This window comes from Oxyura jamaicensis, chromosome 5 (assembly GCF_011077185.1).
Source record: "Oxyura jamaicensis isolate SHBP4307 breed ruddy duck chromosome 5, BPBGC_Ojam_1.0, whole genome shotgun sequence".
Taxonomy (NCBI): Eukaryota; Metazoa; Chordata; class Aves; order Anseriformes; family Anatidae; genus Oxyura; species Oxyura jamaicensis.
Window position 1 is genome coordinate 12,411,457 of NC_048897.1, and position 25,758 is coordinate 12,437,214.

At 35.1% G+C, this 25,758-nt stretch overlaps 2 long non-coding RNA genes across 2 annotated transcripts in view; one reads left to right on the forward strand and one right to left on the reverse strand.

Moving 5' to 3' along the window:
• The window catches only part of LOC118167729, a 70,011-nt gene that overhangs the window by 28,000 nt on the left and 16,253 nt on the right, over nt 1-25,758 (forward strand). Inside the window, exon 2 of the long non-coding RNA XR_004751244.1 lies at nt 13,248-13,313. This is a non-coding gene — a long non-coding RNA (uncharacterized LOC118167729). The remainder of the gene's footprint in view (nt 1-13,247; nt 13,314-25,758) is intronic.
• On the reverse strand, nt 105-20,081 carry LOC118167730. Its single transcript, XR_004751245.1, has 4 exons — nt 20,018-20,081; nt 3,034-3,318; nt 1,994-2,099; nt 105-338 (listed from the first exon to the last, which is right to left on the reverse strand). It is a non-coding gene; the product is annotated as an uncharacterized LOC118167730 (long non-coding RNA).

The following is a 25,758-nucleotide window of genomic DNA, read 5'->3' on the forward strand; positions in this document are numbered from 1 at the left end:
TGAAAATGAGTATGTTCTCCTGTATAATATATGTATTCATAAATATATTAGAAGTTAAACCTTTATCTTATTGAATATTTCTAAGATAAAATCACTGAATCTGGTTTTGCTAAGCAAGGGTTTATTATTTTACAGAGGCAAATATGAACAATTTACATTCTTACAATTTACTAAGACAGTATATTTGACAAGTGCAGCAGCTATTGTGCCATTAGTGTGTAATATGACATGAGGAAAAGTAATAATAGAGAAGTAACAAAGAACATAGCTGGAAGCTGGAGGCATGGACTAACTGGAACTACTTCCATATACTGTAGCTTCAATACTCTTGAAATATGCTACAGAGAAAGCAAAAGAACCAGTTAACAGCATATACAGTGGTATAGAGGTCTATCTGTTTTAAACTTTTTGTCAATAAGGAAAATCATTTTTTTAAGTAGCTAGTAAAATATAGAGCCCCAAATCAATATTCTCTCCTGGATTTGAATTTTTCATTACTCTCCTCTCCCTGTTCATGGCTTAGTTTGAATTTATAAGATTGGGAATATGGAATACAACTGATCCTCATATCATATCTTTTTATACACACTTATTTTCCAAAAATCAAGAATGGACGCTTTCTTGTTTTTGTATTCTTTTGTAGTAGTGTTCATGTGTGAGACAAGTAGACTGAGATGGAAAGAAGTTATCTAGTTGACTTTAAAATGTCAGTGTGATCAACTCATCTTTCCCGAAATCATGAACCACAGACTATCATCAATTTTTCTTACAATAATGAAATAAATATATATATGTGATATATACATCTATAAAAATAAAATATATGGATTTGCTTTTTAAAAAACTTATATCATTTATGAAATGTTTTTAAAATGTTTTAAGGTTATTTTTAACAGATGGAATTTGAAAATTCTTTTTTCCAAAGAAATTTTTGAAAGAAGAAGAAGGTAACTCACATAACTTGAGAACTCTAGAAATAACACAATTAAAAAATAATGCAATATTCTATGAGAGTCACACAAAAAATATACATAGAAATGTCAATTAAATTGTTATTTCCTGTTTTCCCGTATTTTGAGCCCCAAACAATTTCCTGCCTAAGGCTTTTTAGATCTAGCCATTCTTAATAATTTTTTTTTTTTTTTTTTTTTTTTTTTTACAGTCTGGAACTATCTTCAGATTTTTGCCTTAACTATATTACTTGTTTAAATTTGTTACTATATTATTATTGCATTAAACTCCTTTGAAATACTTTTCAACTTCTGTGGTACTTCAGTTGAAAAAATTCCAAGATCACATGAACTAGTAAGTTTTACTCTTTAGCACTTTTCTTGTATTTTTCTGTTCCAGAGCTTTAACATCTTAAATGTAGTTACCCATAGTTTTCTCACAGTTTGGCTTTCATCAATTTGTGATAGAATTATTCTTACTCTGAGGATTATCTTACATAGTGCGTAGGTTCACTAATAATGTGGACAGAAAATATTTCTCAAGACATGGGTGATTGTTTTAAATATAATCTTACATTATATGCAGCCATTTGCACAATGGTAATAATCAGACATTTATGTAATGCTTGTGCTTGTTACTTTTAATCTGAAACTGAATTAATTTCCCAAACCTTTAATAAAACTACTTAGTGCCTTAGTTCTTTTTGGCAATCCTACCAAAATGCTGTCTTCCTTACTAAATTGGTGACTTTTCCACCAGTTGTTTGATATCACCCTACTCATAACCTGTATCTTACCTCATCTGGGCATCTTGTTGCACAAGAGAAACTGGTGAAATATTTTATCACCCTTTATAGCAGAGGCAGAATGAAGAGTCACAGCATTGCCTTGATAGTAGTACTTGCCCGATGGCATTTTGTTCAGTTTAATGTACGGGAATCAGCCCCATTACACATGAACCCCCAAAACAGAAAGTGGGAAATACTCAAAAAGCAGTTTAAACTTTGTATTTGACAAAAACATTAATCTGTCTGTGACCTTACAGTGCATTGGTTGCATTAAAGCTGGATGGCAGTATCTGTAGGGCTCTGTACAAGAAAGACAGCAATTCTTCAGAGATACTCGAAACAGTTTTGAAAGTCTTGTTCACTGTAGATGAAATTGTTAAATTCGTTATACAGGAATGAGTAATTTTTAGATAAGTGTATTAGGTCTCCCAAGTGATTTGCATGTATAATCAAATGAAAAGACCCCTGAAATATTGAAACTCTAGATGAGAAAAGTGAAATTCTATTAAGAAAGTAAGAACCTCTGCATTTATAGCGTATTCAGAGAACATATCAGAGTATAAATTTAATGCAAAGCAGCAATGCTCATCTTACTTTAAAGGTAATTATATAGAAAAAGAGGCATTTAAAATGTATAAGTAGAGATTTTTTTTTTCACTCATACAGCATATAATTAACAAAGTTCTTTAAACCTATTCATAAAAGAAAGTAATAAACCACTTGTAAATAATGGCAGTCTCATATTCTTTACAGTTAAATGTCAATAATCTGAATGTCTTTTTATACTCAGTTATAAAACTACATTTTTGACATATTAAGTAGAAGCAGGTATTACTAGTGTGGCATTTCAATTTTCTAGAGATTTAGACATTAATATAAAAAAGATGAAAAATGAAGAACTGTAGCTGTAGAAAACTGGAATGCTTGTAAATTAAATCAATACTTTGCCTGCAAAACACAAAGCGATAACAGAAAAGTGAAGTTGCAGAACATTTCATAGCAAAATTAAAAGGTGTAGGTGTTGAGACCTTAAAATACTAAACTGTAGGTGAAGAACAAGAGAACTGCAAAAGAAAGTATCAAACCTTGTAGTATCATACAGATCAATTAATAGTGATTTCTTTTGAAGCAGTTACTGAATCCTCACAAGATTCATTTGAAAAACAAATTCAGTTTTCTTCAATGCTCATCTGTTACACATTATTTTAGGATTAAATGCTTCTCAGAAATAAGGACAAAGAGGAAAATAGGGAGAGATGAAAGAAAATATACAGTAATAAATGAAAAGAGCATACCTCGTAAGGGATTTTGGAATTGTTTTTTTTGGTTTGACTCAATGATCTACCTGACCTTGTCCCTTGAAAGCTCATATTGCACAGCAGGCCTCTGCTCTAACATATGCTTTCTTGAAAATTCAGAGTGCAGGATGCTTCCAATATACTTTTTTTTTCTTTTTGACCTTTCTCTTGAACTTGTGGGTACCCAGCTAGGGGTGTACAGATCACTACAAGAAGGGAATTACTAGATGCCAAGTCCTTCCACAGCAAGAGAGAGACGGGGCTGGACTGAAAGTTACAAGCCTGGAATGAACTCAGGTTAAATTCATTAGTGTTGGATTTCTTTTACTCTGATCTGACTGCACATGTTTCAATTACAGTGTTTAGCAACTTCTAAGATTTCTTCTGTGTTTACTACTGACCATCAATAGACATGGAATGTTGCCAGTTTAGAGCAAGAAGTGAAAAAAAATCAGTACATCCCTGAAATTCAGCTTCAGTTACCATTCCTACAGTTCAGAGACTGCACTTTTAAGAAGCTACAGTTAACATTGCAACAAACTTTGGATTTTTAGGCTTGTTAGTTTTTCTGAAAATAAGTTGAACATACAAATTCTCATTAGAATGATTAAAAATCTTTAATATATATATTTTTTATATTTTAAATATATAAATATGCTACCTCCAAGAGATAAATTTTTAATGTCAAATAATATACTACCATAAGTACAGTTTTCCAAAGGACTTGTTTGTTTGTTGAAACCTTCAAAATTTCCTCCTCATATTTTTAGCTAGAAGGTACTAGTGTCTGAACAGTCCTCTATATTCTATTTAATACATTGTATGAATCTATATTTATATAGATATACTTATGTAATTAAACGCATATATGCATTCACACACACATGCATATTTTAGTTTTATTTTATAATGAAAGAAATTGCCATCTGTTCTTACATCAAAGTAGCAATCACTTTTGAAAGGCAAAGGACAAATTCCCTTTACTGCTGCAGGTTTTCCAGGAACTGAAACAGAGGTAGACCAGATCAGAATAACTCTTCTGGGTACTCCTATTTCTTTCTTGGCTGTGAAGGGAAGCTAAATTGAGGCTATGTCCAGACTGTAAGACAAGTGAACACTGTGAGATGTCCCAAGATCTTGGACTTTCACGTATCCAGCTCACTGTCCTGGCTGGATATTACCATCTCTCCCTCCTGTCTGTATGCTCACTTCTCTTTTCTACGAACATCCAGGAGTAATGGGAGCAAAGGTAAACCCTAGGGGGCTTTTTGCAGCACAGAATTCTGGTACAACAATATTTCATGATTTAGACAGTTTAAACTCTTCTTAGGAACCTCCCTTGGAATCTTAAAATTATATGGAAAGAAATAGTCTTATAACAAAGAAATTAAAGTATCATTTGCTGTTAGGTTGGGCTTATTTAGGGTTGTCCCAGTTCTCCTTTCCTGTATGCACCTCAATAGAATCTTCCACATGCATGACATTCTTCTTAAGAAGAGAGAAGTCACTTGCCTTTTACTTCTCTATCACCCAGCTTGATCAGACTTTCTACATGAAGTTACCTTATGTTTGCTAGTGGCTAGAAACTACACAATAATTCAGGAGACTGAAAATACAACTACTACAAGTATACAAAAAACAATACTAGTGCATTTTTGATTAACATATGAAAACGTATGATAAAAAATACTTTGATGATGTTGTTTATATTTTTTGTCTTAACATTTTATTTCTAAATAAAAAATATCAAACATATTTGGAATTGTAATAATTAGTGATCTTGTAAAAAACGTGCATACCTATTTCAAAAACATCACTACTACTTTCTGACTTCAAACACAATGGTGTGATATGGGATTATTGAACTGGCAACCCAGTGATGATTCCTCTTCTTTCTTCAATTCAAAATAGTAATTTATTCATGGGATGGGAATCTTCGTCTGCTTTTTGAACTCAACCTTGACACTGTGAAGCAAGTTGTGATGTTGATATTCATGATTTGGGAATTGAAAACTGTTTGCTTTTTCAGTCTCCTAAAATTTGAATTTAATATTTTATTAAATGCACCATAGTCATTCCCTTGTCCATGCAGTGAACAAACATTAAAGAAAAATGTCATAGAAAATTTTTGGTAAAAAAGCCAAAGGATGTATATACATGGGTAAAATAAAAACTAAAAAAATCTAAACCATTTAAATCATAGAAAATTCATCAGAAAATTCTCTGCTATAAAAGAATCATAACTCAAATTAAGCCTAATTCTCTAGTGCTACTTTGTAAATCTTTTTTCTTTTCACTTTACTTGGATGTAAAACTATTTAAGAAAGTAACTTACCACTTCACTGTTGTGCAATGTAACACTGTTTCTACAAAAATCACCATTTCAGTAACTTGTTCCGGCAGAAATCCAATGAACTAAACATCTTGAGTTACTCATTTTTACCCCTTCACCACTATGATGAGTATTTCTTGAACCTTGCTTAGAAGTTCTTTCTCATTCTTGCAGGGCACTTGGAAGCTTATCAAATCCAGGTTATTTTGAGCTGTGAGTGGGTGGGAGGTAGTAAAATGAGGATTGGATTCTCATGTTTGATGGATTATTGTGATGGTAAGGAAGATCCAGCTAATCACAACATAATCACTGGCCTGAACAGATGAGAAAAGGCAAGTGCAGTTTGATCAGTTAAAATATTAGCAATGGCAATATGGAAGCAGCATTGCCATTTATAGAAAGAGAGTTGTTTAAATACAAGAAAGAGACACCAGCAGGATTAAAGAGATGGAGCAAGTGCTGGGCAGTAAAGAATAAGAGAAAATGATAGACCATACTTATCAATAAGAAAATTGAGCAGTGAATTTTAGTGTTAATAATTTCACTGAGTGAAGGGAAATCTGAGAAAGCAATGGCAAAATCAGTGATTAGAAGCTGAAGTCAGAGAAATTCAATTCAGAAAGGAGAAGATATATTTAACAGTGAGGATGATTCATGCAAATTGTTGCAGGGAGTCGTCTAATTGCAAAAGTAATTGCCTCAATGCAAATGTACTTTTATTGGGCTGTGAGGTACAAAGAACAGATCAAGTGACCTGTTGGTGTTTTTTGACATTAAACACTACCAATATATTACAAAATATTATAGACAACTTTGCTGTTCATTTTGAGTCACTTATTTGATAAGTCATGGAAGGGTGTTAAAACAAGGAATAAATACTTGTTTTTGTTATGTTTCTAAAACTTTCTAGGAGGAATGAAAAAAATCCGCCTATATGTATAATGGTTCATCTCTATGGCTCAGTACTGGTGCTCTGCCAAGACCAAAGGAACAGCCCCTACTGCGTGCTGCTGTTCCAGATTCTGTAAATTCAGGATGGCAGCTGTAGTTTTGCTTACCTTTATGTGAAGTATAAGGAAAAAATACCTATATAATGTATAATAAAATAATACAGATGCTGATTTTATACTAACAATACTAGTACATGCAATTAAACTAATGGAAGCTATTAGGGAAATCAGTTGGAAGTGTGTCTGATCAGTCAGAAGTGCAAGTGTGACATAGAAAGTATGTCCCCACAGGAGGTATATGAGATTTTTTAGATGAACCTGTGGATACGATAGTAACTGCAAGCAGGATACCTGTTTATTGCTTGAAAGACAACAGGATTATTTTTTCAAGATATGAAATTAAGAGCTAAGTCTAGTATAAAAGTTCACATCTTAGAAAAGAAGAAGGCTGAAGTAGGCAGTGTTTTTTGGGGGAAGGGATGCTGTTGTAGAGACAAGCCAAGAAAGAAGGAAACTGTCTTTCCTTAACAGTTGTAGGCAGAATTTGTATCAGAGCCATGATACTAAGGCTGAATCACTAGAGGATGTGTTTAAAACAGCTTGGTCTATTCAAGTTTTAGAAGAACTGATGAACTGCAGTTTTAGTTGGGAGAGAAAAAGGAAAAAAAAAAAAGAAAACTAGAACTATAGCAAGGCTAGGGCAAGAAGACCATATGCTGACTTTCTGAGTAGCCATTTATGTGATAGTAAAGGTAAGAAGCTTTTGCCACTTATTTTTTGCTATACTTTCGTTACATGTGGAGAGAAGGCAGGATGGTATTAAACTGACATCCTGCCCCCACTGCCAGAATGTCTTGTTATGGCTTCAAAACCTAGATTCACACAGCAGAAGGCACTGTCTGCTTTACTCACTTGCACACTAGTAAGGGCTCTCATACAGCCTGTGGGAAACCTGGACTCAAATTCCTCTTTTGCTGTTGGAAGACTAGAAAATATAAGTCTTTTTCATTTCGTTGGTAAGAAGAAACTCAATTGCCAGACTGTAGGGTATTTTGAAATTGAGAAGTTCTCAGTCTCTTCTGTTAGTTCTTTTTCATTTCACATGTCATACTTAAATGTTCTTCGAGTTAGAGCAGAAATAGCTATCTAGTGTCTCGAACACCTGCCTGAAAGATGGAGAACCTCAGTTTTGGGTCCTGTTTGACTTAATGATAGATGCATGCAGCGTCCTGTGTCAACTCGCTCACACTCTTCAGTATGTAAGCCATGGTGCTGTTCTCACCAGAGCTGTTGCTCAAATCAGCACCATTGATGTTCCCAAAGGGAGAACTTGTTGATGACACACAAGGGTGAAACCTCTTGACGGGACTGAAACTGCAGCTCTGGCAAAGGACAATTGCTGGCAAAGGTATTTTTTGCCCATGTGGGTCACACTTTGGACTTGGGTTTGCAGGAGCCAGCTGTGCTCACTAGCTTTCTAGCTCCTGCATGTCTGTCTTGTTGTCTATTCTTTTTCTTCCGTGATCAGACTCTATACTAAACAGGATTTGTGTGTGTGTGTGTGTTTTAAATTCAGGCTTGTTTTGATCTTGCCTATGTTATCCTGTTTTCCTCTGAATGACCTGGCTTTGTTTCTGACTGTGATTTCTATTTGCAGTACAAGTCTGAAGAAAATCAGCAGGCTCTTAAACTCCCATGACTATTTTTGATATACAGATTCCCCATGTTGTTAGAAAGATCCAGGGGTAATTACAAAGATGATACCTCCAAGTTATTGAGGTCTGTTTCACATGTTTTTCTTTGAAGTCACTATCAATTCCTAGGATGTAAAAAAGTTTATTACAAGAATTATGGACAGTCTATGCCATTCTAATAAACTATTCCCATTTCATCTTTCTTTTTGTGCAGATATCAAACTGCAGATCCTTGTCAGAAATGAGTTATCTCAGCAGGGTGCAGAACAATAATTATTCATGCCAGGACTGCGGTGATAGACATTACTCATAAAGACTCAAATTAATCATAAGGCATATGATTGATGATGAGTACATCAAATTGTGTGGTGTGGACGCATGAGGACTGTGGATATTGTTAAACATGTCTTTGATCCAGAATCAAAGGTGATTTTTTTGAGAGCTCAAATCATCTGGCTATTTTATTTAGTCATTAATATGAAACCACACAGCAAATAAAGGCAATCAAAGACACTTCAGTTGCCACTGGCAACTTTAAAGTCTCAGAAATAGAGGCTATAAACATTAACACTTCTCCATAGAATATTGTCACTGAAACATGCCAGGCATGCCAACATAACACTGTATGCTTAAGACCTACATATGCCTAAGTCCCATATGTGGGCCATAAGGTTTTCTGAGATTAAATTAGTTGTTGACTCAAGTCAAGACAAATTAAACAAACAAAAAAAAAACATAATGGAATACCCTTTAGTATTATTTTGATCAGGTAGAGGAAGGATATGACTTTTCCACTTTTGGGGATTTTGTTTTCTTAGTCACATGCCATTAAATGATAATGATGGGTCAGACTGATGCCTAGATTTATCTGTCCTTACTGAAGTACTACGTGTACACATGGCCTTCACAGAATTTGAGTTCACCACAGGACAGGTAATATAGTCTTTTCAGCTAGAACTCTTTTCCTTTTCATGTCCTCTGCACACATGAGCAGGGTGTGAATGTAATCTTGGCTCTCACCCCTCAACATGGCAGTTAGCTGAGCTGATCTGGCAGGGGTGGTAAATAGTCTATACTATAGAGCATTTGCAGGTTACTTTCTGGAGCAAGTAGGCAACTGAGACCGAGAAAGGGATTGGAAGTCTCTGAGTCACAATTTCTTCCCTGGGTTGCTCTGGAGGTGCAGTAACTGCTTGCTGTCCCAGACTTGGGCAATTGAACACAGGATCAATTTGGCCCTCAATAAAGAAGAAATCATGAGTCTGAGAAAAATTGTTCCATTTCATGAACCAATTTTCTCATAAGAAGACACAGCACAACCACAGATTTTCTGCAAACAGCAAAGAAGAGAGATGTATATTATCTGTGATGAGAGGAAATGGCTGAATTGCTTATTGGGAAAAAAAATAGTTTTCTTGATGATTCATTATTTCAAAAAATGCCTGTTAAGTTAATAGGCAGTCTTTATGATTATTATCGTTTATTATTTCTATTACTCTAGCACTCAGGGGCTGCCATCAAAAACAGGGGTCTCACTGTGCTAAACACTATGTACAAATAAAATCTTCTGATGGTCTCTGCCCCAAGAAGCTTGCTGTATCAAATACTGAGACTGGGCATATAGTTTATTTCAAGTCTCCGGTTAAGTGTTTTAAAATCTCTTCAAGTGGTGCTAAACAATAAGGTGTTTACTACAAACAAACTGTTGATATATATATATATATGCTGATATATATATGTATATATTTTCCCTAAAAGATTTTTTTTATAGCAAAGAAAGTATCTTGAAATGTAGAACCACTCAAAAAAAGCCCAAATTTATGTTTGTTTTTAGCAAAGTGTAACACAATAAAAGGCATGATGAACTCTTATGAAGAAGCCTGGACAAGTAATAAAAACACTGACTGTTGTGGATTTGATTAGTTCCAAATCTTCAAGAGAGGTTTAAATGGATAGATTCTAACATATTTGTTTTAGGTTGACAACACATATACAGTCAGTATACATATAAATAAGATACCATTTGTGAATCAGTAACTTACTGTACAATAGATGTTTTAGCACAATCACATTGAAAACTCAGCATTAATTGAAGCTATCCAGTACTGGAACCAGCAGGAAAAAAATTACGAACCATTAGATCTAGGAAACAAAGAGAATATAAGTTCTTAAAAAGCTGGCATTTTAATAGATGTTGAATAATAAGCAAATCATTAGGTACTGTGTCATGATGCTTTTACAGCTTTGCCTGTATTTTTAGTAGTATCTATATCTTTATAACTCCCACCTCCATATCTTGTCCGTTATTTTTTCTTACTTAATTCGGCAACTCTAATTGATGATAATTTTGGAGTCACTATATCTTCTTAAAGTAATTCATATCACATTCACCTAGCAGTATGAGCTGCCTACACCTTGTATTTCAATGGAAGTTTTCAAAGAGAACATTTTGTTAGGAATGTATTCACCACTTAATTTAGTGTGCTCAGAAATTATCTTGATAGTCTATAAAAATAACAGTACACCAGTTTCAAAACAGTCCATTGGCAGAAATGAAATGACACTTATTTGCCTCAGGCCTGAATTAGAAATTTTCTTCTGATATTAGTCTAATTAATATACATTTTATGTTTCTCAAAAATGGAGACTTCAAAGTTACAGAGGCAGAAATTACTCAGTATTTTTCCCTGGAATGCAAAAGTGTGTTTTTAAAGCAAGGGTTAAGGGCCACTCTTACATCTAGTTTATATTCCTGTGTAGTACACTACCAAAGCTTATTTTGTGTCATTTCCTAAGTGCAAATGAGGAAAAGCTCCAACGTTTAGTGATTTAGACTTTTCCTTTCTAGATTTCATTGAATTTTTCATTAACATTCCAGTTTTGGAGTATCATTTTCTCTTGACCTTGATGCCAGTGCTCCTTCCAGTCAATTGCATGCCATAACATTTTAAATTTACTTTTCTTACTAAGATGTAGTTTATTTACAAACTTAATTGCCCTGTCCTGTAAAATTCATTGTAATACAACATCGCATGCATTACCAGTCTGTCTGAAGCAATGCAAGAGATTTCAGGTAAAGTTGAGAATAGAAATTCACAACATTTTAAGCTTTTCATCCCAGTGTCTTAAATGCCTGAACATCATCTCCAGTGTATCTTTTTATAACCAGAACAATTACAATGCTCATGAACCTATTCAGAAACTAAGAATTATTTTTGATCCAGAGTGTTCCTGCAGTATGTGTTAACTGCACATGTTAAAACATCAAGGTATAGTCAGTGTTTTTATTCCTTGATGTCTGAGGGGCAACCATATTGTTCTGACATGTCTTTCAGAAAATTATTTTCCAGGATTTTTCCAGTAAAGGGATTCTCCCTACCCCCAAGTATTACCGACTGTCTATTTGTACTTCTCAATTAATTTTGAAGAATGTCATTGTGTACTCTGAGTCTGGGAAGTGAAATAATCAGGTAATATTCAGAATCATTGGACCATGTAATCTGATTATGAATGTTTACCTTGTGATTCTGCTATAGAGAAGAATCAAAGCAGTGGGAAGGACACACGGAACAATTTGAATATGAGCTCTCAGAAGTTTATCTTCCTGAAATGAATATTCCTAACTGCAAACCACATTCGCAGTAACAGATTAAAATAGCAACCAATACCCTTTTGTACTTTACAATAAAGCTATTCTCTTAACTTAATAGAGCAGGTATTAATTCCTGTATCCTTACTTGATATTGTCTGTTCAAGTTTTCTCAAACTAATCATATCACTAGATTTGAGGCTACCATGGGGAGGAATCAAAGGATTTTGGAAGAAATTTGTCGGTTAAATCTTTTGGGCAGCTGTATGCTGGTAATGCTATGAGTTCTTTGAATCACTAAGGTTATCTGATGCTGTACAGCAGTAGCAAAAATAAAATAAAAATAAAATGTTAGGTTAATAGATGCCTTGTTTGTGCTCACAGTGGCTCTGTAGGAGAGAAAGACAAGGGACGGTTTGGAAAAGAAGAAAAAATAAGGGTTTAGAGTCAGTGAGAAACAGGAAACAACCTAAGGATCTCAGAAAAGCCATGGGAAAGGTAAAGATTAGGTTGAGATGAAAAGTCTAAGAAAGGTATGGAAGTTTGGTGAAATGAAGCATCTTCAGAGATATGAGCTCCCAAAGTTCTTCTGAAGATTAATGTGAAGGCATGACTGTGGGGAGGTCATTACAAGTCCTAAAAATTTCTTGAAATAAGTAGATCTTTTAATGAAAACTTGTGTGTATATGAATAATACCAAGAACACTAGACTGAGGAAAAAACTATTAGGGTTTATAGGCTACAAGTTCCCATACCTACTGAAATCAGTAATGATTCAGCCCCCCTCTTACACATACACAATTTACGAGGTTCTATTTTTGTCCACAGAATCTGACAGTGTTCGTATAGGGTAGCTATGATTCAAGAGACTACGCATCTCCCCATCAGGAAGCGAAGGCAAAGTGGGTGGGAGAGAGGAAGGAAGGGAAAGGGGGAGAGCCATCATTCATTCCTGAATTAACTGAGTAGCATACAGGGCAAAAAAAGCAAAGAAGGAACTGTTTTGTGACGTGAGTGCATTCCCAGCAACTTCTGGGACTGTTCCTGGTGTGCTGCATGATGCACTAAGATTTGTCAAATTTAGCAGTGTGACCCTACCTCACTCCTATCTGAAAACTTACAAAATCTTTGGTAGGGATATATACTACTATGCTAAGATCCTAATTGCAGTTTCTGGGTAGTTACATGGTCCAAAAGTGCCAGGGAAGCTGGGTGTTACCTGAAAATACATATATAGTGGAAAGAGGTATTCATAAACTGTGCAGCACCTGTTTTGACCTGTACATAACTGGTTCACGTTACACTAAAACCCCTCCTGAGAAACACCCTGTAACCTAGACAGTCTGGATCAAACCTACATGCCTGTCAGGTCTAAATAAAGTTCATCTTTCTCTGGTTATTGCAAAAAAGTCTTACAGAGATTTCTTTCCATTAAAGTCCTGATGACTGACAAACACTCTGTTTGCTCCAAGGTTGTCTCTTCCTCCTCAGGAAGAGATAGCGCAGCTGAATACAGCTCAGCCTTCATTTGTTTGGAATCACTTCATGCTTTTCTTCTCTGCTGGGTGATTTCTTAATGCCTGCAAATATGATTCTCTCATGGAGGCCTCATTAATAATAATTTTTCTTTTCTTTATTTTCTGCAGGCACATACCAGCTCAGGAGGGATGGTTTCCATTGGGAAGTAACCTTTGCTCTTCAGTAGTCTTAAGGTGCTGTCTTCTTTTCTTCATCAATCCTTACTTTTAGTTTCCATTTCTTCTATAAGCTGTGTCTACTATTATTCAGTATAATACATTAGCATATGCTTAATCTGACATTTGATTAAGGGATGCCATTGTAAATTATTCCCTGTTATGAGTTTTTGAAAGTGTGAATGCAGAACCACAAGGATTACCAAAAAATCAAGGGAATTCTCTTACAGAATAGGTGTTACAAAATGTTCTGGACAAGGCTGATTTTTGAGTTAAGGATATTTATAGTATTACACAGCTGCATCAGTAAAAGGAATTCATCAGAGAGGTTGGATCAATCAGGGGGGATGGGGGTGTTTGGATGTGTAACCAAAATTTTAAATAGAAATTCCAAAGGAAAAAAACAAACAAACAAGATATGTCTATCATTAGGGAAAAGTGAAATAGGTGACTGGAAAAACAAAATTCCCAGCCTTTTAAAGGTGTGACTAAATATGAGAATGTCTGATTCTCACTAATTGTGCAGAAATAAAATAACATAAAAAAAACCCACATGCTCTTACCAGAAATGTTAAGATGCTGTTAACACGGTATAAACAGCTGACTGATCCATATAGATCCTCTCATAAAAAGCACAAATGTTATAATTTTATGTTACTATATCTCCTACCTACATATCTCTGTAGTTAGTTACGTGCTTAGGTTTTGTCACCACATTTGCTCATTGGGAGATACTGAGTTTTTATTCATCTCTCTCTTTCTTAAAGATTGGGTGCTATTCAAAAGGGCCAACTGATTTTAAATTCACAATTGAATTTTTACTTTCATTGATGGTATAAGGTCTTGCTAAATTCTGTGTGATTTTTCTGTATCACATTCTTGAGCTTTTTTACATTTAGTTAGGTATCATTAACCTCCCAGTGATGCCATCTCTGTGTTTTAGATTGGCAAAAGATAGTGTCATCTGCTTTATATCTCTGTACATTGATATTTTCTCATTCAGCTCCTTACATTCAAATAACAATGCTAACATTTCTTTTGGTGAATGTATTTTTAGAATTACCTTTTATGACCCCAATATTATTATTTCGGACTTGTACATAAAAATATAACTTGCACAGAGAATTCTGATTTGAAAGTGAGGGCTGCAATTTTATTTTAAATTGTATAATTATAATTCATGGTAATCATACAAGTTATGTAAGAGCATGAATACAGACTTCATTGCTTACTGTTAAGGGTTACTAATTGGAGTTGTTTGGGGAAAGATTAATAGACATAGTGTACACAGCTGTAGGGAGACTTATTGTCTCTTCTGAGAAAACCTGACAACATGCTTATTACTGACCTTGGAAGCAGGTTATTTTCTTGTCATTGAGGTCCCTTGGCCTTCTGATGACTTTTTTACCTCTCAGATTTGGCCACTGATTGTGTGGGACATCCTTTAAAAGTATGATTCTTTGCATTTTCCATCTCCTTAATCCTTACCTGGGCTTGGTGTTGTATTTAATATTTTTAATCTAACAAGATATCAGACATCTTGTTCAATAGTTGAAGTCTGTCAGGCTATAATAGCTTTATCCATATATTTCTGATTTCCTCACATCCAGTCTATTCCCATCACTAAGTCAGTTTTCTCAAAATTCAATTTATTTTCATATTTAAAAGTGTCAAATTAACTGGAGCATACTTTATTTGCCTTAGAAGAAAACACCTAGCATCATTTTGAGTGATTTATTTTAATTAATAATGTTTAGTTTTCTGATGTCATTATTACAGAATTGGATGCAAGGAAACTCAACAACTGTCCATCCCTTGTACCAAAATACTGTGATGAAACAAGTTGTTTCCACTTCCTCTGAGTAAAATGTCCAGTTCTGCTGGTATGAACTCTGATATATTCCCTCTCTTCTGCTTATCTGCCTTTCTGGATTTTCCTTTCCTATGGATTTCTTAAGAATCTACAGCAAGACCAACTGCAAATAGATCTTTTCCATCCAAGTGACTCAATCCTTCTGCCATACAGCTTGCCTATTGGTGTATCATTTGCCATACAGAACAGTTATATCCTATACTTAGTAGGTTCAAACTCTGACACAGAAACCTCTTCATTTAAGCAGTAGCAAACTGGAGAGTCAAATTGCATTTCTGTGTATGAGTAAGAGGCAATTTCCTTATCCTCTGCCTGTTATAGCATTTCTGATCACCTGGAAAGAACCTCAAGTTCCTGAACACTTGAACAGACAAGCCAGGATGAATGTTTGGTTTAGGAACATTTAAAGTGAGACTCACTCATTCTGGTGACAATTTCATGTTTGTCACATTACGATTCCAGACATCCAGTGCTGATGGTAGAACTTGCACACTTACTCTCTTCATCTTACTGACTATGCTAAGAAATTCTGCATGAAACAAAGGAATACCCAAAATGCCCACTGAAGTTTTATATCACAGAATCACAGAATGGTTGAGGTTGGAAGGGATCTCTGGGGGTTATCTGGTCCCAACCCCCTTACCAAAGCATGTAGACATGTGGGACATGTAGAACAGTTTGCCCAAGACCATGCTTTTGAACATCTCCAAGGACAGAAAGTCCAGAACCTCTCTGGGCAAACTATTTCAGTGCTTCATCACCTACACAGTAAAGAAGTGCTTCCCAGTGTTCAGGTGAAACCTCTTGTGTTCCAGTTTGTGCCCATTGCCTTTGTCCTGGCACTGGCCACCACTGAAAAGAGCCGTGAAGGGGTGATACCAGTATGGACTGATAAACATAGCAACAAGTTTAGGGATGGGAAAGCCAACGAACTATTTGAAATTCATTAAAAGCAAAAAATAAAAATAATAATAATAAAAAACAGTTTAAATATGCTAACTTGGATAAAGATTACCTTTGCTTAATACAACAGAATTTCAAATGATCACCCCAGTCATGGTGGAAGATGCAAGGCACAGAGTGACATCTGAAGAGAAAGCACAAGGTACAAGGAATAACACAACATTGACTCCAGATGCTTAAGGAAACAAAGCCTGGCTGTTCTCATTAATTTTACACATGCATCTGACAGATGCATATTTGCTCCACTTAACACCCGAACTCTGTAACAGCTGAAAAATTTTGTTTCTTCCATTTATTTTCAATGCTGAATTTCACCTCTTCCAGGCAAATGGTATCTCTACCCTAGTTCTGCCATCTTTTGTCTACACATGTTATACAATCTAATTTCCAGCTTTTCTTCTTTTCAGATTTGCAGGGGACACACTTGAGAAACATTGACCCAAATAAGACCACCTGCACTCAAATTCTAAAATTTTGCACATTTGTTGTAGAAAGAAATATAGCAAAAATTTACATTATTTCCAGAGAGACAAATTAATCAATTTCATAGAGAAAGGGAAAAGAACTGAGGAGAATTGCAAAGATTGTAAAGTGAGAAGTCAATACTCTTTCATGTGTACTAGTTGTGGAGAGAGACCTGCAAGCCTTTGAAAACAGTCCTTACTAAGCCATGTGAGTGACATCAACAAACAGGGAACTGTTGCTTGTAGTAAAGATGGCATGGTTTTGTCTTATTTTCTCAACTCTGCAGAGACAGACACATGAGCAGAGATCTGGCAGATTTACTAGCAGTTTAGCAGATATTTAAATCGGAAGTATTTCCATCCATGAACACTAAAAAAAAAAAAAAAAAAAAAAAAGTGGCACCTCCAAAAGTAATTTGGACTTCTAGAATGAGCCCAAACCAGCTTTTTGGTAAATAGCTGATACTGACTTCAACATCTAGAACTTTGTACCATTCAGACCATGGTCTACCATATAACATCCTCCTTTTTCTCCCAGTCTGGACTAAAAACACTGAATCAATGGGACTCGGCTTACTGAAACTCTAGCTGAGCCTCTTGCCAAATTGAAATTTCATCTGGGATTCTTAAACAAAGGGCTAAACTGCAGAGCACCATTGGTCCTATCAAATCCAAGAATAAAATAGCAAGTACTTAGCTTTTCCAGCATTCAACTTTATTTCTTTTTTTAAAGGATTTAATAGTTTTGAAAGCATACCTAGCATTAGCCTTTAGAGTATGTTGCTTTCTTCTTTCTTATAGATTATTCCTGTTACTGTTGCTTTCAACTTTATTTAATTTGTCATATATCTAAACAACAATGATGACAAACAGACGATGCATTTGTGCAAGAACTAGTTTTAAAATCAGATTAAAAAAAAGATAAAAAGTGTAGTGACAGAGAACTTTTAGTTAAAATTTGTTCAGATTTTGTGCATCAAAACTTTCTTATTTTCTCTAATGTTTTATTTTCTCAAAGACACACACCTTCTTTTCATTACACCTAAAAAATTGAGATATCTGATAAGTTGATATTACAGACTCATAATATAGGCCTTTAAAAGCAGTTTAGTCCTGGTCTTTTTGCTTAAGTCTAGGAAATGCATGCTTTTCTTGTGCTGATATTGATCTCATCCCTATCATTTTTGTGTTGACGATGTTTACAGTTGTATTATTGATGATTTACAACAGTGGTACAATGAGGAGAATTAGGTCTCTCTAGTTTTAGCGAAATTTATCATCTCTACACAGAACAAAACCCTCATGCACAGTGTAGCACATAATTTTAATTAACTTAATGAAATGGGCTAGATCCTCATTAGCTGTTGTAGCTCCTGTGGAGTCAATAAAAGTAGATTGCAATTTGATGTCAATTGGTCTGGCTCCACATACAGCAATAGACCTATCCTTATTTATACCAGCTGATAATTTAGCCCAGTGTTCTGGCACAAATAAATACTATCATTTGGTAACTAGTTTTATTTTTAGGTTGTTGTTCAATCTCTTGTAGGTTGCTCAGAAGTTTCTACCTATTTAATCTATCTGCTTTGCTTGCTGTGAGCCTGTTCCTCAGAAAATGTCTAAGGCAGGGCAGCAGCCCACACATAAGCACAAGCGAGACAGAAGGAGAAGGAGTGAAAACAAGGAGTCGGTGGAGCAGTGCCAGGTTTCACTAGTTGAGGATCTGCTCAGAAACATTTTCAGTGCTTCTTTCAGTCTTGTTAATGCTGGTGTGTAGCTTGAGTCTTCAGTTTGAGTCCTTTGGGAAATACACTAGCAATAAGAATAGAGAAGCAATTTAGGTGGCATCTTTGATCATCATTGCTGTCAATCAAGACAGGGCTTGGCATTAACATATGCTCTTCAGAGGAAAAACTAATCTTCTCCATTTGATAACATATTAAAGTCGTTAATATTACAAAAATGAGACTGAAAACCTGAACTTTTCCATTGGAAGCCTGTGGAAGAGTGGATGAAAATTTTATTTAGTGTTCTTTTTTTTGGTTGTTGTTGGAAAACTATGATTCACTGAAACAAGATACAATTGATAGGAAAACCTTTTTAAAATATAGTTTTTATTTTCATCTTCCAGGAATAAATTTAATGTTAGTGAAATGCTGTATTTTATTTTATTTTATTTTTAATTAAAATCTCATTTCCAGTTTCAGGAACTGCTTTATTTATACTTGTAAGCTAAATATAGTAAAAGGAGAAAAAAAACTGAAATAGAATAAACAAATACTGTGATAGACTTGCTGAGTTTTTTTTTTTTTTTTTTTCCAGTTTGTTTTTTTTTAGATGTTTTCAGGGTTTTGACTTTTATTTTATTTTATTTTATTTCATCCTAAGTCAGGCTGAATTTTTTTCAATAAATTTCAACATTCTTCCAAAAGTAAGGGAAATATTTGATATGCAGTTCTAATCAGTTCCTTTATATTTTTTTACACTTTAAAAGACTCTAATACCTATAATTCAATTGTTTAGCTTAACAGAGATTGCAGACATCAGAATCTAAAAATAACTTATTTTATAAATGTTTTATTTTCAGCATTTTATTTTTTATTTCTGACAGTGATCTTTCTGCATTAAGCTCTAAGAATTCTTACAAAATGTGATTTCTTTCTGACCATATCTGTGCTGAACAGTGCTGTATGTTATGACATATACGACTCAGTTGAACCATATGCAACATGTATATTTTATAGTTTCACTAATAAGAAAACTTCAGGGAAGCCAGTATTGTATTTAGCTGAGATTTTCTTTTAGGTACAACTACAGAAACCTTGTTACATGAAAAAAAAAATATCAAAGGCAATCAGAATCTCTATTCAGTGTGTATTTTGCAATACAGATGCTTAGCTGATCTGCAGAATAGGATTTTATTTTATTTTGAATTAAATATAGCACAGATGTAATGTAAAATGTGACTGTTTTGTTATTACTTTCATTAGTTTCAGATATGGATGAAAATTATTGAAAAATATTATATTTCAAGAGTACCATTTATCCTGAAAACTTTTAAGAGAATAAAAAAAAAACAAACCCTACAAATCAGTGAAAATGAAAGAATTTGAAATTCTATACTGAAAAAGAGACATTTAACACAAAACAAAATATTATCACCATTTTGCCCAATTCCAATGTAATCGGCAATAGTGAGTAGATTCCTTTTAGGTTAGCAAAAAAAAGCAAAAATGATCCAATCTCTAGAATTTTTCTTAATAGCTTAAGATTGGAAAAAAAACAAACAAACATTTTTAGTTATAGTCAATAATCATCAGAAAAAATTATTGACAGTGTACCACAATCCGTAATTTTGAAAGCAAGATGTTGCATTTGTTTTGAAGGTATGCTTTAGGTAGAGAGAAATGAAAGAAACGTACTGGACTGTACTCTGGATGACATCCAATAGGGCAGCCAAAGCAATCTCTTCTGCATTCAGATTCTGAGAAACTGCAAGTCACACTTGATTCCCCCCTGAACGATAATTCTTGTATCTCACAGTTAGAGACTCTTGTGTTATATTATTTCCACGGCAGAATAAAACTGAAAGTGTTGCATGACACGTACTAAACAGAATGTGTTAAGATGTCTGTCTTAGTTACCCAGAAAAAAATCTGGAGTAACTCAAGATTTTGGCTCATTGATTTTAGACTTTACACTTAGCAAAATGTAAAGGCAAGTGTAACTGAAGAAGTATCAAAGTCACTTGGAGTTAATCTGTTTTAGGTAAACTGATACAATGTTGTTAAATCATGTTTATAAAAGAACACAAAGGGCTCAAGAGAATTGGTAGAGAGAGCTTAAAAACGCTCGCTTTTTTTTTTTTTTTTTTTTTTTTTTTTTTTTTTAATGAGTCAGAAGTAGAACTGTCCTTTCTAAATATTCTGTTGCTTCCAACTGCCTAGCTTAGTGCCTACTGACGTGATGCAGAGATTTGGCAGAGCATAAATATTTTTTAAAGCTTACTCATTAACACCTTGGGCCTATCCATCAGCATGATTGACATCAAAAGACAAAGCTTTTTTTTTTTTTTCATATATATATATATATATATATTTTTTTTATAGGACACAACTTGTACAAAAGGCTTTCTGTGGGCTAATGCAGCATACCTGACAGATGTGTGAGTCATTTGACACAATGGGTGGTATTCATGAACACTCTATCACCTTGCAATCAACTCAGTATAGCATTCCTCCATATTTTCTGAATTCCTCTTTCTTCAAAGTAAGGAGAATTTCAGAATAACTACACAGGATTCATAGCAAAATAATTTACGTGTACCATCTCTAAGATGCTACTAATAATGTTGTTCATGACATTATCTGAAATGTTATTAGGAAAATAATAAGGACTTCCTGAACTGTGTCTAAGATATATGCTTCATGTGTTCCATGCCATGTGCTTTATATTATTGCACCAAATGAATCCATAAAGCTTAATTGTCATCAGTGAGTAACATAGCTGTTCAATAAAGATAACTTGTCACCTTTTGCTAGTCTGCTCAATATTGTCTCTAAATGGTAATAGGCTTCATTACATCCTGCTGTATTTCATGGAGACTCAGCAGACAGAATATGCAAAACTGAGAGAGTCAAAATGGGCTTTAAAGTAATATTACCTTTATGAGGGTAGCAAAGAAACACCCAAAAGAAAATATCCCCTGATTGGACCGCCCTCTCCCAAAAAAAGCAAAAAAACCCCACAACACATCAACAACAAAAAACAATCTATGAGAAATAGGCACTAAGAATGTGGAAACTTAAAAAAAAATCAGTTTTCTTTTAAGCGATCTGAAAGTCTTTTGATAAATATTTAAGAGGGCTCCTCAGCCTCTGTAGAATAGCAAGTGCGTCTGTATTCTGTGGCTTGACCTGTGAGCTCAGACTACAAGCTAGCCTGATTCACACTCATATTAATGAATATTTGTTAAGCCCTTCTTCCCATCTTCCATCAAGTGCTTTCTGGATTTTGTCCGCAGTGTTTGAATCTTATCTTGAACCTTATTTTGACCCAAACAGCGGCATGTTTTCTCTTGCTCTGTAGCTCTGAGATAACTTTTTGCATTGGTTACAAAACCTTCTAACGACCTAAGCATTTGGAAAGAGTAGCCAGTTTATTTTGAAAGACTAAGCTCTCTTCTGCTGTGGCTAATGAAATCCTGTCTGGACAATCAATATATGGCTGCCCAGAGCACTCATTTGTACTTGCAGCAATTGAGGAATGAGAATGAAGAGCTTATCTGAAGGAGTGAAGACTAGAGGACACTACAAATTATTTATCTATCAGTCTTGCAAAACACTGTACAGGTGCCTGTTGCCTGCTGTATTCTCAGGCTCTTGAAGTAGATTGGTGTATTGATGAATGTTTAATCATTTTGTAAAACCGGAAATTATCTATGCAGGTGATATACCCCAAAGTCCAAGGAATATATGGAAAGTAGGTATGATTTCTGTTTTCACATAATAGTAGTCACATTAAAAACATGTAAGTAGAATGCCATAAAAATGGTGCTTTATTTAGCACAGTTTCCAAGCAAAGTCAAAAGTTCAGAACAATACCAAAATAGAAAGAAATTTAAAATTACTAAAGCAGTGGAGAAGGTGGCAGACCACATCTATGGCTACAATATCTGAATCCTGATTTGTCCTCCTGTTCTCCTTTCCCCTTCTAAGTCTCTGAGCAGGTGCAGTTTAATCCAGGAAATGAGGGGTGGCTGCCTAGATCTTTAAAACTTCTGAGCTGTTGAATTCCCAGTTCAATCACCTTTAATATCTGCAGGCTGTAATAGCTTTCCAGAAAAGTTTGAGAAAAAAAAAATACGAAGTCTTAATACTTCATTTTGTAGCTGGGAAGCTTCAACATGATGAGAGAAAAGTGAACTTTGGCCACAGGGGACAATCACTGCACAGTGGTTCCTGCTATCACCTCCAGTGGAATCAGCACATGCTCATTGTTTTTGGAACAAAACAAAACAAAACAAAAACAAACAAACAACAAACTAAAAACAAACCAAACCAAACCAAAACAAAAAACAATCAAACAAAAAAAACAGGCTTTGGATTTTAAAGTCTTTTGCTGGAATTTCAAAAATGTCATTACCCAGTTCCATGGCATCTCTTTCCACTGAAACTCTGAGTTTTGCTGTTCCCCTCTCCATTCCTTCCATGTGAGGAGGTTTCTCTTCCCACAGACACAGTGCCAATGCGAGTTCCACACTTCAGTGTGGCTCAAGTTGTACCATGTCTGCAGGGGGAAATAACACAGTCCATACAATATTTCTGTTTCTTGGTGTTTCTCAGTGTTTCATAAACATATGGGCACAAGTTTTAGAAGCCAGAAAACAATCCAAACAAATTAGAGGATTTTCTCGTTTATATAGATAGTATACCAAAATCTCAGTAGAAATAATCTGAATACTTAGTGTCCCTACTACATGAAAACTCTGCAAAAGGATATTAATGGGACCTTTGCAACTTCTACTGACTTTTCAGCGCTTGGTATAGTACTAGAGTGGATTCAGTTGCATAGGTCATGTTCTCATTGTGTCTGTTGCCAGGATCCAGTTTTTGACTGCTTGCATAAATGGTGTTCACCCCCTTCAAAAATGCTCAAAGACAGACTTTCCAGGGCATTTCAAAAAAGAACAGCCCTAAAAATCTGAATTATTTCAGGTAACATTGTTGTCTCATCCATATTTCCTTCCAACAAGACACTACTCACCACAGGGCTTTTTTTTTTTTTTTTTTTTTTTTTTTTTTTTTTGAGACTGATGTGTGGGAAAGAACAGAGTAAGAGGGATCAGCTGCAAGAGGGTTTGATTCAGTTAGAGGTGGAGAAGCTAGGGGTTGGACTTTTAGCAGTGAAACCAGGCCTTTAAAGCCTTGTGTTGTTTTTGGCAGACATCCTCCTCCTCCCCATCTTATTTACACTCTCTGTGCACGTCAGCTTCTCTTTGCAGCCTGTTATTTGCAGAGCAGAGCTTCTTTGCACTTCCTTCTGCCAGCCTCCAGCTGATCATGAGCTACAGAACAGTCACCCAGAAACCTGTCACCACTGGAAGGGTACACCAGAATGGGGGATATGGAGTTGGATTGCAAACCCTGTGCGACAGGCTGTGGAAGAGGCTGAGTCAGCCCCTTGCTCAAAAGGCCATTATAGCATTCAGTCGCTGATCTACTTGCCATGTGTGATTGCACATTGCTGTTAAAATGGCATATTGGCCCTAATCCTGAAAAGCTTTCAGACATGTATGCATTCAGTGAGATAAAGGACTATAAGGAGATGTCTACATTTCCAACAAGGACATCATACTTTTTTTTTATTTTTTTTTTTATTTTTAAAGAAAAAAAGGTGGGTGCAGTGATCTATAAGCTTTTTGTGACACAAAAGAGGGCTAAAACATAAATGTACATACATGTGATCTGCACATATATACAGTATATCTCTGTATCTGAGTGACATTACCACATGGATAATAAGGCCTACAAATAGCATAGTCAACAAATTTAGATTGCTATTTTTGTGTCTTTCACTCATGAACTGCCAAGAAGTAGATTGCTATATCCTCAAATTTGTCTTTGAAAATCATCTACAAATAACATGTCTGTGAAACTTGTTTGACAGGGTGCCTTACACGATCACCTCTCTATCAAACCACTGAGGCTGTGAGTTTGTTCTAGTCTTTAAACTAGCAAGACTAATTCTTTATCTCAGACTGTAGCAGTTTATGCTATCAACCCCTCAAAAAATCCAGAGTTCACTCAGCATTGTGGCCACTGTGCAAAATTCTTACAAACCTAAGAATTTTTATTCTGCAGCTGCCTGAGAGTTTGATATCAAATTTCATTGAATATTACACTTTTCACACTGCTTAATATATAGCAAAGTGTAAGGAGAAAGATTGGGAACACAGGGCTCATCACAGCTCGTCGAGCATGCTAATCACAGTGTGCTCCTCTTACAGTCTCTGCTGTCAATATGAAGCAAGTATGTCAGTGATAGACTTGCTCAACTACAGTACCCAAACTACATAAATATAAATCAATTACATATACTTGCCTGTTTACTGTGCATGAATGTATATATTTATATTTATATACACATACATAGATTTACTGGCAACAACAAAAATTTTATTTTACTAGATTATCAGTTCTTTACTTCAACTAATCCAAAGCACAAATACTAATGTTTTCTTGCCTAGGCTCTCTCTCTCTCCTTCAGTTCAAAATATTTCAGTGAAAAAGAGGGAATTCCAAAGTAAAGATTTCCAAGAAAAGTCCTCTTTTTTTTTTTTTCTTTCTTTCTTTTTTTTTTTTTTTTCTCTCCCCCTGAATCCTTGAATGCTGTATGTTATTGTTTCTTCAAAGAGAGCTAAGCTTTTTTCCTTCTGACTGATCTTGAATGAGTGTGGCTATTGGGCAGCAAAAGAACCACTCTGGCAAGTCACTAAGAGGGTTTTTTGCAGGGCATTAGCAGGCTGGGTACCTCCTGAGGAACTTGAAACATACTGGCCTGCCAACTGCACTGTCAGTTCAGATTAGCAGATACCATGATTTTTCTTCTTTTTTTTGGTTAAGTGAAAGTTTAACAATGTTTCTTGAAGAAAATGATGCTTTGAGAACACTAAAAGCAAGATGATTTGATATTTTCACCAGCAGTGTGGCTGGTGATACAGAGAATGAATTAGGGCTAGTGCCCCATCACACCTCATCTGTATCTTTGCAACCTCATGCTTTAATCAAATTGTCTTTGCACCCTCTTCTTCATCAAAACCTGTATTCTTTGAAGTGAGATTGAGTCTGAAGCATTCTACAGCAAAAGGGCTATATGTGTAGAAGTTTCATTGGACTCTATGAGCCTATGTTTTGTTCCGTCTCAGTCAGTATATTCTGTTTGTACATGAGTGGGTAGTACTGGAAACCAGATTCACTGGTGGGAACACAAATCTTCTGAAATCACAAAATAAAAATAAGCCTGAGATGACAAAACCAGCAGACTGTACCTAGAAGATCACATGATGTGTCTAAAAATCCTCCGGTCCACATTGAAAGTGGCTCTATTGTGTTATCCCTGAAAGTGTTTAAGGGCAGGCTAGATGGGGCTTTGGGCAACCTGG